The sequence below is a fragment of the Aulonocara stuartgranti genome (assembly GCF_965226115.1).
Source record: "Aulonocara stuartgranti genome assembly, chromosome: 15".
In the NCBI taxonomy this organism is placed as follows: domain Eukaryota; kingdom Metazoa; phylum Chordata; class Actinopteri; order Cichliformes; family Cichlidae; genus Aulonocara; species Aulonocara stuartgranti.
Window position 1 is genome coordinate 469,461 of NC_138951.1, and position 13,146 is coordinate 482,606.

Genomic DNA, 13,146 nt, shown 5'->3' on the forward strand with positions numbered 1-13,146 from the left:
CTAAATGGCCACCATGGTCACCGCCCATCTGGAGGAGTTTGCCCCCTCACATATACTAATGTGCCACAAACAGGACTTTAATATCACCAACCATTCCCATGTTATTACGGGGTATCCATATAAATGGCCGACCTTGCATAATGAGACACTCAGATTTCAACGTGCAAAAACAAAAAAGTTCTAAACTGGATAAAACTTAAAAAAAAAAAAAAAACAAAAAAAAAAACACTAAAACATCTTAAAAATATTTGACATAAAAGCTAAAATTATGACAACAATCTCTGGACCATGTCAGAGAACCTCTCTGAGTTATCACCACTTGAAAACACTAGAATTTTGTTCTATGTGGATGAGTGAATACTAATGTTTCTGTTTTTGCACTACACTTTTTGTGAGCACAAATTTCATGTTACAAAGAATCCAACATGCTTTATTTCACAGGATTGTTAAATATAAGTACACAACATTGAGAAATGACCACAAGCTGTCTTTTGAAAAAAAAAAATTCTTTTATTAATGTGTGCTCAAATATGGGGCTTTTTTTCCTCTATATTTTAACTGGCCAATTATCAGACATTTTTAATGCATCTGTCCCAAATCCCAGATCCTAATCCATGATGATAGTAAGAACGGCCAGTGAGAACCTCAGGCTTTTATCTTTAATGGGCTTTGAGCTAGTCATGTTCAAACATGGCCTCAGATTTCACCAGTTTAAACGTGATATACATCTTGGAAGAGAACTCTCTCTTCTCTGCCAGCTAACTGCTTAAAACGACATGACGAAGAGCTGAAAGAGCTCAGGGAAAAGTGACCCATTTTCAAGAAGATACTTTTGTTCTTGAACAAATGTTGTAATCTTTTCTCTGTATGTAATATTGTAGGGTCTACCTTACCTTATTGTGATTTGGCGCTGTATAAATAAAACTTTATTGAATTATTTAGAGGTACTTGCCCATGTGAGCCCATGTGACTATGGAGTAGTGCTACAATATACTGTACAAATGTCCATGTGGGGTTGATATTCCTGAAAACTCAACACAGACCTTACTGACGAATGTGAGCAGGATGGAAAAGGCTGATGCTCAAAGACATTCCCATGTGATCTGTGTATGGGGAGGGGGCTCACTCCACGTGAACCACATGACTTCATCCGTCTTGTCGGTGCCCCTTCCTGTTTGTAGCAAACCTCAGTTTAAAAAGAAGAAGACAGACTGCCGTCCACTGCAGTGATGCACTCTGTCCACTGCAGTCAGACTTTTTTTCCTGCACTTAAACGGGTCAAATAAAGTAGTGGCGCAAATGTGCAGCACCTGTTCCTGTCGCCATCCGTCAGTATGTCAAATATAAAAACAGTGACAGCTGTGCTGCTGGCAGTGATACGGCGATGCTCTGGGCTGATGCACAAGACTGAGACAAGACTCTTTTCTCTTTTTGAAGAGCGCTTCTTTCCACACAGGGCTTTCTCCGGGTCAAATAGCTTAAAGCTGAGTGCAGTGGCCAGAGCCTGTAATATTTCACATATGCTTTTCGAGGCGCACTAGGCGCTATCGATCGCTTTAATCTAAAGCCCGGGAACGAGAAAGAAAAGGGACCATCAGGCAGCCTGCTTTCAATTACGAGCTCCATAAAGACACGCAGACAGGAGCTGACGTGATGGATGGTGGGAGAGGCAGTGATAGCATCTGCTGAGGCGCGAGTAACCCTAACAGGAAAAAGAAAACTTTCATTCACTGCTGCTAAATGAATATTAACTAACTTCTAAAAGTGGGCTGTCATTCACTCAAGCATTAAAATACACGTTATCAAATGAGCAGAAACAACAGGAAACTGCGCAGACTTTAACCTTAACTTCATGTGGACCAATAGAATTACAAAGGCCCGTTCTGAGGCAGGAAAAACGGCGCTATGTTACAGCTGTAGCAATGTGCCATCTTATCCAGCCCAGCCAACCAGAGAGGGGGAAGAAATAGACCTACACCAATCCTTCTGGATTTCCACTTTTTTATGATGTGCAAATTAAAATATCCCGTACAAGTAGATTCCAACCCTAACCCGAGTCATTCATGTCCTGAGGAGATGAAAGCGGATGGTTAGGCAGCTGCAGCCTGCACGCTGAATTACTGAATAACAAAGAATGCGTGAGCGAGCATGGAGGAAGCGGGCAGATCATTGCAGCAGCAGCCATCAGACGGGTGCTGTTTAAAGAAAAAGTCATTTATCCAGACAGTACGAGACAAAACAAAATCACCCGATCAGACGCCACACAGACGTTTTCCTACAGCACTCTCCATCTTCTGCGTCTCAAGACAAACGACACAAGGTGACGAACCCTTTGAAAACACGGACGTCGCAACAGCTTTCATCATTCACTGCTTTTGGCATCTCCATTAAAAGCTCGGGCACGTCCGTCCTCGGTTTAACCAGAGGACAGAATTTAAACAGAACAGATGCAGTCTGTTTAAATTTCATGCCGACATCTCATGTCTTGTGAAATCCAATTTTACTGCAGCAGACATTATAAGATCGATGTAAACGATAAATCGTTTGCAGGTTTCAGATTTCGTAAAATTGTGTTGACATAAAAATTCAAAGGTAATAAAGTATTACAGCGTGTCAGCATTAGCGTGTACGAAGGTGACTTTAGTGTTTAACCTAAGAAGAATTTGTAGCTGAACCTTTACAGCACTATAATGTGTGCATCGTACACACTCACAGGCCATTTTGTTAGGTACACCTGTTCACATGCAAGATGTGGCTGCTTAGCACCAAGCAGACCAAACCAACCTCCTGAACACAGTTTAGATATTTCACTGTTGTTAGAGACCAAAACAGCGTGAATATTGGACCAACGATGTAATGCCTACTAACATGACACAGAATCAAGGGTGTCAAACATAAGGCCCAGGGACCAAAGACAATGCCGCCCACTGGATGGCTTTGGGAAATGTGAAAGCGTGCATCAGAGGTTAAACAATTAAATGACAGAAACGTTCCCGTTTCCAGTAATGCAGAACTTTGCAGTGGGGGGTGTTGGAGGTTATTTTTTGGGTGGGTGGGGTTTAGAATGGGTCCACAGTTTAAGTATTTAAGGCTTTGTTGCTGGTTTTCCAGGAACGTCCTCAAATATAGTTCATGCTGCCCCTGTGTAGCCAAAACAAAGCCCACTAGTGAATCGTGCAGAACCGTCCGTCTGATCTTTGGCTTGGATTTCATCCTCAGTGAAAGCAAAATACTGATCTGAGATAAATCCAGATCCATGTCTTTGACAGCCAAGATAGCAGAAGGCTTTTCCTCCTGAGAAACAGAACAACCACTCTGTCTGTTGGACATCTTCAGTGGATCAAACCAGCCTGCCTGTCAGCACCAGGACACACAAATCCACACTGTGCAGTAATCTGAAGTCTCTACAAGGCCAGATGAGAGATCAGGCGCGCTGGTGCCACATGGTTCCTTGAGATCCACTAGCGTCTCCATCATTCAGCTCAACATCAAAGAAGCCAGCGCCTTGCTTTTGAATTATTGGCAGCAAGTGTGCAGTCATGCCTTCGGTGGCATCCGGCTCCCAGCCCGATTAACCCCTGTGCCACGCCAAGGAGGAAAAGCAGAGGATACGGCCCACAGCAAGGCAAGATAAATTACAGTGCCAACAACTGCACATCAGCAACGACGCTAAAGGTCACGCGTTTGTCATCAGCACATTTGACGGCTCAATCAGCTGCAGCTTCAGTCCAAGGCAAGTAAAAGGCAAGGCCGAGCAGGTTTAACCTCGGCCACATTATCTGTATAATGTCATGATACAGAGATGAACCCACCTCCAACCACCTGTCTTCCCTTATCCATCTCGTATCCATGTTTCCCTCTACACAGACATGCACAGGGTTAGCTATAGCGGTGGCCGTCCGTGCACGCCGTCCTTTTTCTGCTTATAACATTCGGGGGTCGTGTTGTGCTGAAGCCTGTTCCTGCTGCCACAGGCTGACAGGACAGCCAGTTTACACAAATGTAATTTAGCAGCTGATTAAAATGCGTCTCATTTCAGGGGTTTTTGTCCAAGATCAGTTTATCGGAGCGTCCCTCTACATCAGTCCTAGTTTCTCGTGCGGCCCTTGGGGAAATGAATTGCCCACGCCTGCTCTAAAGGAAATAAAGCAGTTTACAAGGAACACAAAGGCTTCAGTGCTCTTTGTAAAGACAGTCTTCTTACTTGGGATTACATTTTTTCCCCCCCATCTATGGATTAATGCAGCTCTACCATTTATTCTTTCGCCTGTTTGTGCATTACCTCTCTTTCCCATTTCTCCCCTTAACTAAATGCCTGGAAAAATTCCAGCACATCATCAGCAGACGGACAAAAGATAATTCAGTCCAGCCTGTGAGATGACACATGGGATTCATTCTGAGGCAATGAAGATGAACGCCGGCGTTGTGTGCAGAAGGTAAGGGCAGTGAACAGAGAAAAGGAAAACAAAGGAACACTGATAACATTACATATGCTGACGCAGAACACGGCTATTCTGTTAACTGATACTGGCAAAAGACAAAAGAGGAAGTAGTCTATTGATTGCCACATAAAGATCAAGACCACACGAGACAACAGAGGCAAATGTTTCCAACATGGACAAAAAATAATATGCTGATACGGTGACACAAAGATAGCACAAAGACATAAAGGTTGGCACAGAAAAGCTACGGGGAAAAAGTGAGATAGCGAGCAGCTGTTACAGCCAGCTGTCCTGACCAGTTGCTCTTAAGGGTGGGAGGCCAGGATGGAGGGATTCAGAGACATTAAGGAAAGACGGGGGGATATAAGAAGCAGACGGAGATGCTGATGGCTGACAGGGAAGGAGGAAAGTGGAAAACGCTCAGAAAGAAAGGATAAGAGTGTTCACCTAGAAGCAAGATTTTGGAGCAGGAAAAACTTGGAAAACTCTTCTGTGACTTTTTAAATGGCAAAAAGAAGAGAAAGCTGTAAAATCCAACAGAACTGATCCATAAGCTCCGCCCACTTCAAATCCAGATATCTTCTGTAAGCGTCACAGAAACACAACAAACACAAAACCAAAGAAAGTGTTGTTTACAGCCTTCAATCTCAGCAGGACATCACACACAAACCTTACAGAGGAATAACAAGCTGAAGAGTGACCCCTAGTGGCATTTTCTCCACCATGCAAGACGACAATTCAAATACAGGCAAGTTAGTCACGTGATGTGTGAATCCTTAAAATTAGAGCCCGTGTGTGTGTTCTTTGAATATTAGACTGTTCAGTGGTATGTGTAGGTACTTACTGTAACCTCTCAGGATGAGCACTCTGTGTGTTTCCTTTGCTTTCCTGATCACAAAGAGACGAGCTCACCTAACGGAGAGAAACAATGACAACCTGATTAAAAGAAGAGTACAGAGCATCCACAACTCTTTACTTCAAAGAAACCACATTCCCGTAGAGTAACTTTGCACGACTCACAGTTCAAATAAGTTATTGTAGATTAATAATAATCTACAAGCTGGGCCTCGGTAATAGCCAATTAGTTCATCCACTGTCTGCAAAAATGCTGCAAAACTGACTGAACAGGGCTGTAAAGAGCAAATGGGCCAAAGCATCCTGCAAAGGCAAGCCAAGCGTTTCTCAAGGCAAACATGCATTATACAAGGCTGCAACTGCTAAACTCTTAATGCATTACTTAAACCCACTGAATCACATATGACTGCTGTGTTGGTGCACAAACATCACAAAATAAATGAAATATTCCACTTGTCTGATCTGAGATAACAAGAGTCCACATCACTAGTGTCCATTTTCAAAGACAGCTCTCATAACCTTCATACTAGCTGTGCACATGACTGCCAATCCAATTATCCACCAGCGAGGACATTTGTCATAATGTTGGCTGACATGAGCTCTTTCAGTGGGTGGAACAGTGGTTAACACGGCTGCCTCACAGCAAGAAGGTCCTGGAGATCTGGCTTCCTGCCACAGTCCATAGATTCATCCTCAGCCTATGACAGCTGGGATATCATCCAGACCCCGGCCACCCTGAATCGGATAAGAGGATGGATGAACTCTTTTACTTTCTGTGCCCTCGTCAGACAATCCGTGCAGACGTCGGCATACCTGCTGATTTTTCCTTCGATTGTTCCTGTCTGTGGATGTGGACTGTGCCACGGGCAATGGAATTCAAGCAGACTTCACAGGAGTTTAACAGGAGTGACTATTCAGCCATTGTTCCTGTGTAACCAGGGCTTTGAGCTTCTCTCTGACCCGTCTACCCCCATGTTACACTGTCAGCTGCTGTCTCTGTACGCCTATTTAGATCGAGCAATGGTTCCTAACCGAACACAAAAGATCTTTGACTCACTTCCCTCTTGTGTTTGTAAAAAGTATTTGGCTCAAGAGCTCTTGGTCACGTTCATATGACGTTGAGAAGCTATAAAACAAGGATTAGCTCACTAATGCTCGTACGAAAAACACTTTCACTGCAAACTGTTGATAGAGAGCTGGCCAACCAGTGCATTTACACACACGGCATTGAAAACCTGCTTTCATAAATAAAAAAGGGGAAAGGGGGGATAGCTTATCATCTCAAATATTTCTGTTTTCTGCCACTAAGCCTAGACGAACGAGGACTTACTGGGTAAGCCGCACATTAAAACTCAACGTACACATCATATTTATCTACATAACACTGACACACTGTCATTGTTATGTAGATGCTCTTTCCTACTTGAAATTAACATTCATGACAGGCTCATCTCAAAATTCAGGCATTTTCAAAGCCCCATAGCTATGTGCCAGGTTGGTTTAGAAAGGTGAGGGGGAGCTTTTCAAGGTGGCACAAAATGTACTGTTTTCATTCAGGTTCAAGGAGTTTATACATTTCTTCCTTTTAAATGAGTGTATTTGATTAATTGATAAATTAGCCACAATCTCTGAGACTTTACAAACTTAATCTTTAAGTTGTACATTTTCTCATTAATATTTCCCTATTTTTCATATTTGCAGCATTATACAGATAAAGGAAAATAACAAGCTGAGGTAGACAGTAACATGGATTTCACTCAAAAGTCTACTTATTACTAGAGATGGCACGATACCACTTTTTTATGTCCGATACCGATATCATAAATTTGGATATCTGCCGATACCGATATGAATCCGATATAGTGTTTTTTAATCAACAAAACTGTTTTTTAATATCTTGCTGCATTTTGTATAAGTTCATACTCAAGTTTAAAACAACAACTACACTAAAGCTATTCTGTTATACCTATATGCAAAAAAAAATATTTCATAGTTCAGCAATACTGATCAATCTAATAAACTTAAACCTACACCATCCTCCCTATTCTGGTATTTTAAAGAGTACTTAGCATAAATATTAAGCAACCTAACTAATAGGGTTCCAACTCCCAGCAACAACAAAAATAAATAAATAAAAAATAGGGAACCACCCCTCACGCTCCACCTCATGATGCTTAATCAACGTAATCAACCTTAATTTGATGCAGTGTGAAAAAAAAAAATGCACAGAAATCAATTATTTTTCAATATATTAAAATATTAAATAGATTCAACATCTTTCTTCAACAAAATTGCAGACTGCACAGATGGTACCTTCCCAAAAGAAAAAGTACTATAGCTTACTAGGGTATATATTAGACTTAATAGTCACTATATACAGTAATGGACTTCTATTCATTTTACATCAAATTAAAACTTTGGGTGTCAGATAATTATTTATTAAAAGCTCGACATTTTAAATGAGAATAAGAAAGAAAAGTATGTCTTTGTGCCCCCTTTTCCCTGTTAATGCCCTATCGGCCCCCCTGGCTAAACTTTGCTAGATCCGCCCCTGCACAGTTACCAGCGTCAGCTACGTAGAAAGTAATATTAAATACATTCTAACAACAGCTGATCAAGCTTAAACGTGCTGCTGTTGTTCAGCTGCTGGTTTCCTCTTTCTGGTGCAAAGTGAGCCAAAAACAAACAAGAGAGACGGACTCGCGACAGAAAAGCCGATCAGCTGATCATTAAGCAGTTTCATGATTGAAGTAGCAGCAGGAGAGGGAGAGAGGCAGTCGCTCCATATATCGGTTGTTAAGCTTAACATGCGAATGCTTTACAAACATTCAGAGATGAACCTACACACTTGCTTTCTTCTCTCTGGGATAACTTCCTCGGAGATGAAATGCCGGTTTGGTAGCGAAGCTCCAAATGCTCAACCAGACCACCGACAGGTCTCGTACGCCACAGCCGCTCTATCACATGATGCATACTGCTGCGACGTGCTACGGTTATGAGGCGAGTTACGCCATGTCGCAAGTTTTGTGAGGTGCTTGTTTGATATTTAATGGATCGATTACATTTTTTATTTTTCTCCGATATCCGATCCAGTAATTTAGGTCAGTATCGGCCCGATACCGATACGTAATATCGGATCGGTCCATCTCTACTTATTACATTTTTCCATATTTTTCTTTCATGTTTCTCATGGTTGGTCAAATTAAGAATCTTCAAAATTTCAAATGATGCGCTCAGATTTTGTGCTAAATTTATGCTCACTTTCAGACTGTTGTTTCTACTCTTATCTCTGTGTGATGTCAGTGGGAGCAGATATCCCTACTATGGTCACTCACACAGGCATAAGGCAGCTGCTGTTCAAACCTTTTGTTTGCAGCTCAGCATCATAAAGCTGGCTCCAATCAAAAGGAGCTAAAATTACTTTTTTCAGATGGCTCAGGCAGAGCTGCGCCACGTATTTGATTTGAAGACTTTTTTACACCACATGGCTGTACTGACGTAACCTCCCAAAGGATCTGTGTCTCCATCTTTCATCAAATGTTTAAACCAGAGGAGCTTAAAGCAGGTGCAATGACAGAAAATGCACTTCATTTCCCAGCCATACACTGCATACTTACTGGCCACTTCATGAATTACACACCGCTAGTACCAAGTTGGACTGCCTTTAAGCTTAATTCATTGCAGCAAAGAGTCAGCATCACAGGTTCTGGTCCACACTGACACAGCATCACACGGATTGCAGCAGATCTGTCAGCTGCACATATGTGACGAGAATCTCGTTTTCCACCAAAGTTCTAAAGGTGCTCTATTGGATTGAGATCTGGTGACTGTGGAATTGGAGTACAGTGAAGTGTGAGATGGTTTGTGACATGAAACATTATCGTGCTGCAGGCAGCTACTGAAAGATGGGCATATTGTGCTCATAAAGGGATGGAGGTGTGACTGATATCCCCATGCTGGGATTGCTCCAGGAGCAACATAGTCAGGGCTGGCCCAGGTTCAGAGTTGCAAGTGATCAGTCACGTTGTTATGTCACAGGGGCTAAGGTTAGGTTTTGGTGTGATGGTGTTTCCACCTAGCCTAGCAAAACTATGACATCACTATGTCTGTGAAGGTTCTCAGTCATCCAGGTCATGACATCACTATAATGTGATTGGTCACTTGAAATGTTGAATCTGGACCAACAATAATTATGATGTTCCGGAAACAACGTCAGGTCTCACTTGATGGACAAACTCGGGCAGGCTGTGGTTTCAAAACGATGCTGGACTGGTCCAAACTGTTCCCAGCAGCCCACGTGACACAAACAAACAAAGCCACTTAAATCACTCTTCCTCCACACTTTGATAATCAGTCTGAACTTCAGCAGGTCGTGTTGATCATGCCTACATCCCTAAATGCAATGACCTGGTCTCATGTGATTGGATGACATATTTGCCTGAATGTGCTTTTGAACAGATGTACCTAATGAAGTGGCAGGTAGGCATAAACAGTCTATAAATGCAGGAAAAGCACAGTTCCTACTCTGTTGAGGAGGTGTTCAAATAAATAAAGCATCATCAGTTTCAGTCTGCCAGCACAGCTCCTGGAACAACACAGCAAACACGGTGACCGTGTCCACGGTCCTCCGTGAAATGGAAAATACACCTGTGCTTGTACAGCTCGGCTTTGCAGACCAGCACACTAATAACAACCAGGTACACAAACACCTTGAACACGTTTCACTCCTGCTTCTTCCCCAACAGCTGAAACTAACACCCCGTTTCAAATTTAAAGGGGCGGGCGGACCTGTCCGCGTGCACATTAACAGCCAAATGTGACGTTATCAGCCTCGGCCTCGGCCAAATCACAGCTGACCCCGCGAGCTAGCGTTAACCACAATGAAGCCCAAAGCGTGAACAGCTCGCTTGGAGACCGGCTCTGTCGTCACCCGAGAGCTACGAACCCCACACAGCCTCCCCCGAAACAAACACAGCGCAGCGCGGGTGCTTGCCCCTCGGCAGGCGAGTTAAGTTCGCGTTAGCTGACTGACGCTGCTAGCCAGCTAACCTCGCTGACCAAAACAGCTGGCTAAACAACAGCGGCTGCTCTGTGTTTCTCTCCCAGCCCCATACTCACTCGAGCACCCGCACGGTGTGAAGGCAAGACACGGGGCTAGTGCTAACGGCCGACCGGAGAAGTATTCCCGGGTTTCTACTTTAGTTCCTGCGGATGCTGATGTATCCGATCTCCATGCATCAAACCATGTTGGGTGGGCAGCTGCGCACTGAGTTCTTGTTTGTACTATCAGGAGGTTTCTGGGAGGAAATGTAGGAAACTTCGAAGGGCACTAGGAGGCGACTATGTACCTCAGCCTCCTATCTCCTCGAAGTATTTTATTTGAGCAAAAGTAGTTTTTCAGATATCAGTGTTTGTCCTTCTGTTGGGAGCTCAAACAAAACCGTTCAGAAGCAGTGAACTGAAAATGTCTCGAATAAAAGCGATCAGACAGAAGCGTTCACTTCACTCTGGACTCAAGCAAAGAAGCATGCTGACTCAGCAGGGACAGCGTTTAATGACAAAAGTAACAGAAAGCAAGAACGCGTCATTCCATCACATTCTAGTTTTTGCTAAGCCTGGTGGCTGATTTTGTTCTACATGTACAAACACATGCTTTGACAACAACAGATGCACACATGGTACCAACTGGTGGCATAAATATTCATCAGGACGTGCAGTTTTTTCAACACATTTAAAGCTATCTCCAAAAGTTGATTCTGTTCATCTGGACCTAGCGTTGAACAGAATCAACTTTTGGAGATTTACTTAGCTGGATGATTGAGCATGCATCAAAACATTTAAAGCTAAATTACAGAAGCATCAGCAGGCTGGAAGATGCCATCGTTATAGGTCATTTATAGGTTAGAAAAGATGAAGTCTTACCTTTTTGAAGCCAAGAGCACTGAGCTCTTCACTGCTGGACACTGTATGCTGTTGCCTAGTAAATTGTTGTTCCTATAGTAAAACATATGTTCCTTTCTGTCTTTTGGTAAATTAGTGGGAACCCTGATTTACCAAATGAGCTTCATGTTGCATCCGGTTCCTAGTTTCAAGGCTTGAAAAGAGCAATGGGAAAGTGTTTCCTGATATCAGCAAAATGCAAATATCACGCTTAGTCTACTGCACTGTAAAGATAGATAGATAGATAGATAGACAGACAGACAGACAGACAGACAGATAGATAGATAGATAGATAGATTAGGGGTGCAACAATACACAAAATTCACGGTTCGGTTTGATACTTTGGTGTCACGGTTCGATATTTTTTTCGATACAAAAAATGTTCATGCTTTTTTAATTTGTTGTTTATTAAGATTATAAATATATATTTTAACTCAAACGTAAAGCTTTTAAATTTAATGTTGCTGAAACAACAAAGGGATAAAATAATAAATCTATCTGACTGAGAAATCACTCATCTTTAGAAAAGAGAGTTTATTACAGAGAAATGGCTCTTTCCAAAATAAAAGGTATACTATACGCTTCTTCTGGGCTATATTCTCAGCAGCATATTAAACATATCAGCAATAAAGCTGCCATTTTCAGTTAACCTCCCATGTTGTGTTTCCTGCGTTTGGGTCCTACATCTTGCCTGCCACAGAGCCAAACTGTGACACTAACAACAAATTGGGGAACAAATACCAAAAGAACTGTCTCAGTTAATGAGGACATCAGTAACGATACACTTGTAAGCTTTCAGCCCATACCCACATGTTTTACCATCTGTACTGAATCAGGTGGAAGCCAAGAATCATTACCGGTGGAGGAAACTGGCGAAAATCAAAGTATCGTTAATAAACACAAGCTTTCCTCTGCTGTACATCAGGGTCACCTTGTAATATAATTTGGATGCTGCGACTTGAGTACAGTTAGAATTGCTTGATCAGCTGACACCTGTTCGCACCGTGCTTCAGAGTAGTGTCGTCCTCATAACAATGTCATGTTAGGTCAGATCATTAGGTTGGACTCTGGAAGTTTTGATTTACATTATAAAAGACAGACGGTTTTTATATTTTACCACACAGTGAGATAGAGGGACTCTCACGCAGCTGCAGCAGTCACTAAAGAACTTGTATTACATAAGTACATACTGTATGTAGTATAGATAAGCCTTTTCACTCAGAGAAACAGACTGCATTCCTGCAAGAATCCTGAGCTTTCAGGGTGGCATGGTGGTGCAGTGGCTAGCACTGTAACCGTCACAGCAAGACTGTTGGTGGGTCAAGCCCGCTGGCTGTACTGTGTGGCGTTTTCATGTTGTCCCCGTTCTGTGTGCTCCTGCCTCTTCCCACAGTCCAAAAATCATACATATGTGTGATTCTTACTCTGAATCTGAATAAGTACGCGGGACCACTGTGTGCGGTAAGACCATCTCTTTTACTTCCTGTATTACCATCTCCCGGCATGCATTGCCAGTGTGTAACACGTAATTACACCAAACAATGAACACATACTGCCCATACAACAAATGTACCAGAGACAATTATGAATACACCACACATATTAGGCTAATTTGTGACAATATGTGTGACTGTTGGAGGGAATGGTTGTCTGGCTCTGTTTAGCCCTGCGATAGACTGCCGACCTGCCCAGGATGTACTCTGCCTATTGTTCAATCACATCAGGTAAGGGCTCCAGCTACTACATAACGCTGAATTGGATAAGCAGTAATGAAAATGGATGATGACTTTAGATATGCAGTTTTTATGTCCCAGTAACTATTAAAATTGGATTTCAATATACTTCAAAACCCATCTCCATAGAGACTGTGTCAGCTTCCAAAAAGACAAAAAACAAACTAAAAACCAGC

General features: G+C 42.5%; 1 protein-coding gene across 4 annotated transcripts in view; it reads right to left on the bottom strand.

Annotated features, from left to right (window-relative positions):
• The window catches only part of disp1 (dispatched homolog 1), a 121,601-nt gene extending 111,020 nt beyond the window's left edge, over window positions 1-10,581 (bottom strand). For all 4 annotated transcript variants that reach the window (XM_082504341.1, XM_082504336.1, XM_082504340.1 and 1 more), the window contains exons 1-2: window positions 10,416-10,581; window positions 5,287-5,354 (exon numbers count right to left, since the gene is read on the bottom strand). The gene's annotated coding sequence lies outside the window, so the exon portion shown is untranslated. The remainder of the gene's footprint in view (window positions 1-5,286; window positions 5,355-10,415) is intronic.
• Window positions 10,582-13,146: the final 2,565 nt, after the last annotated feature.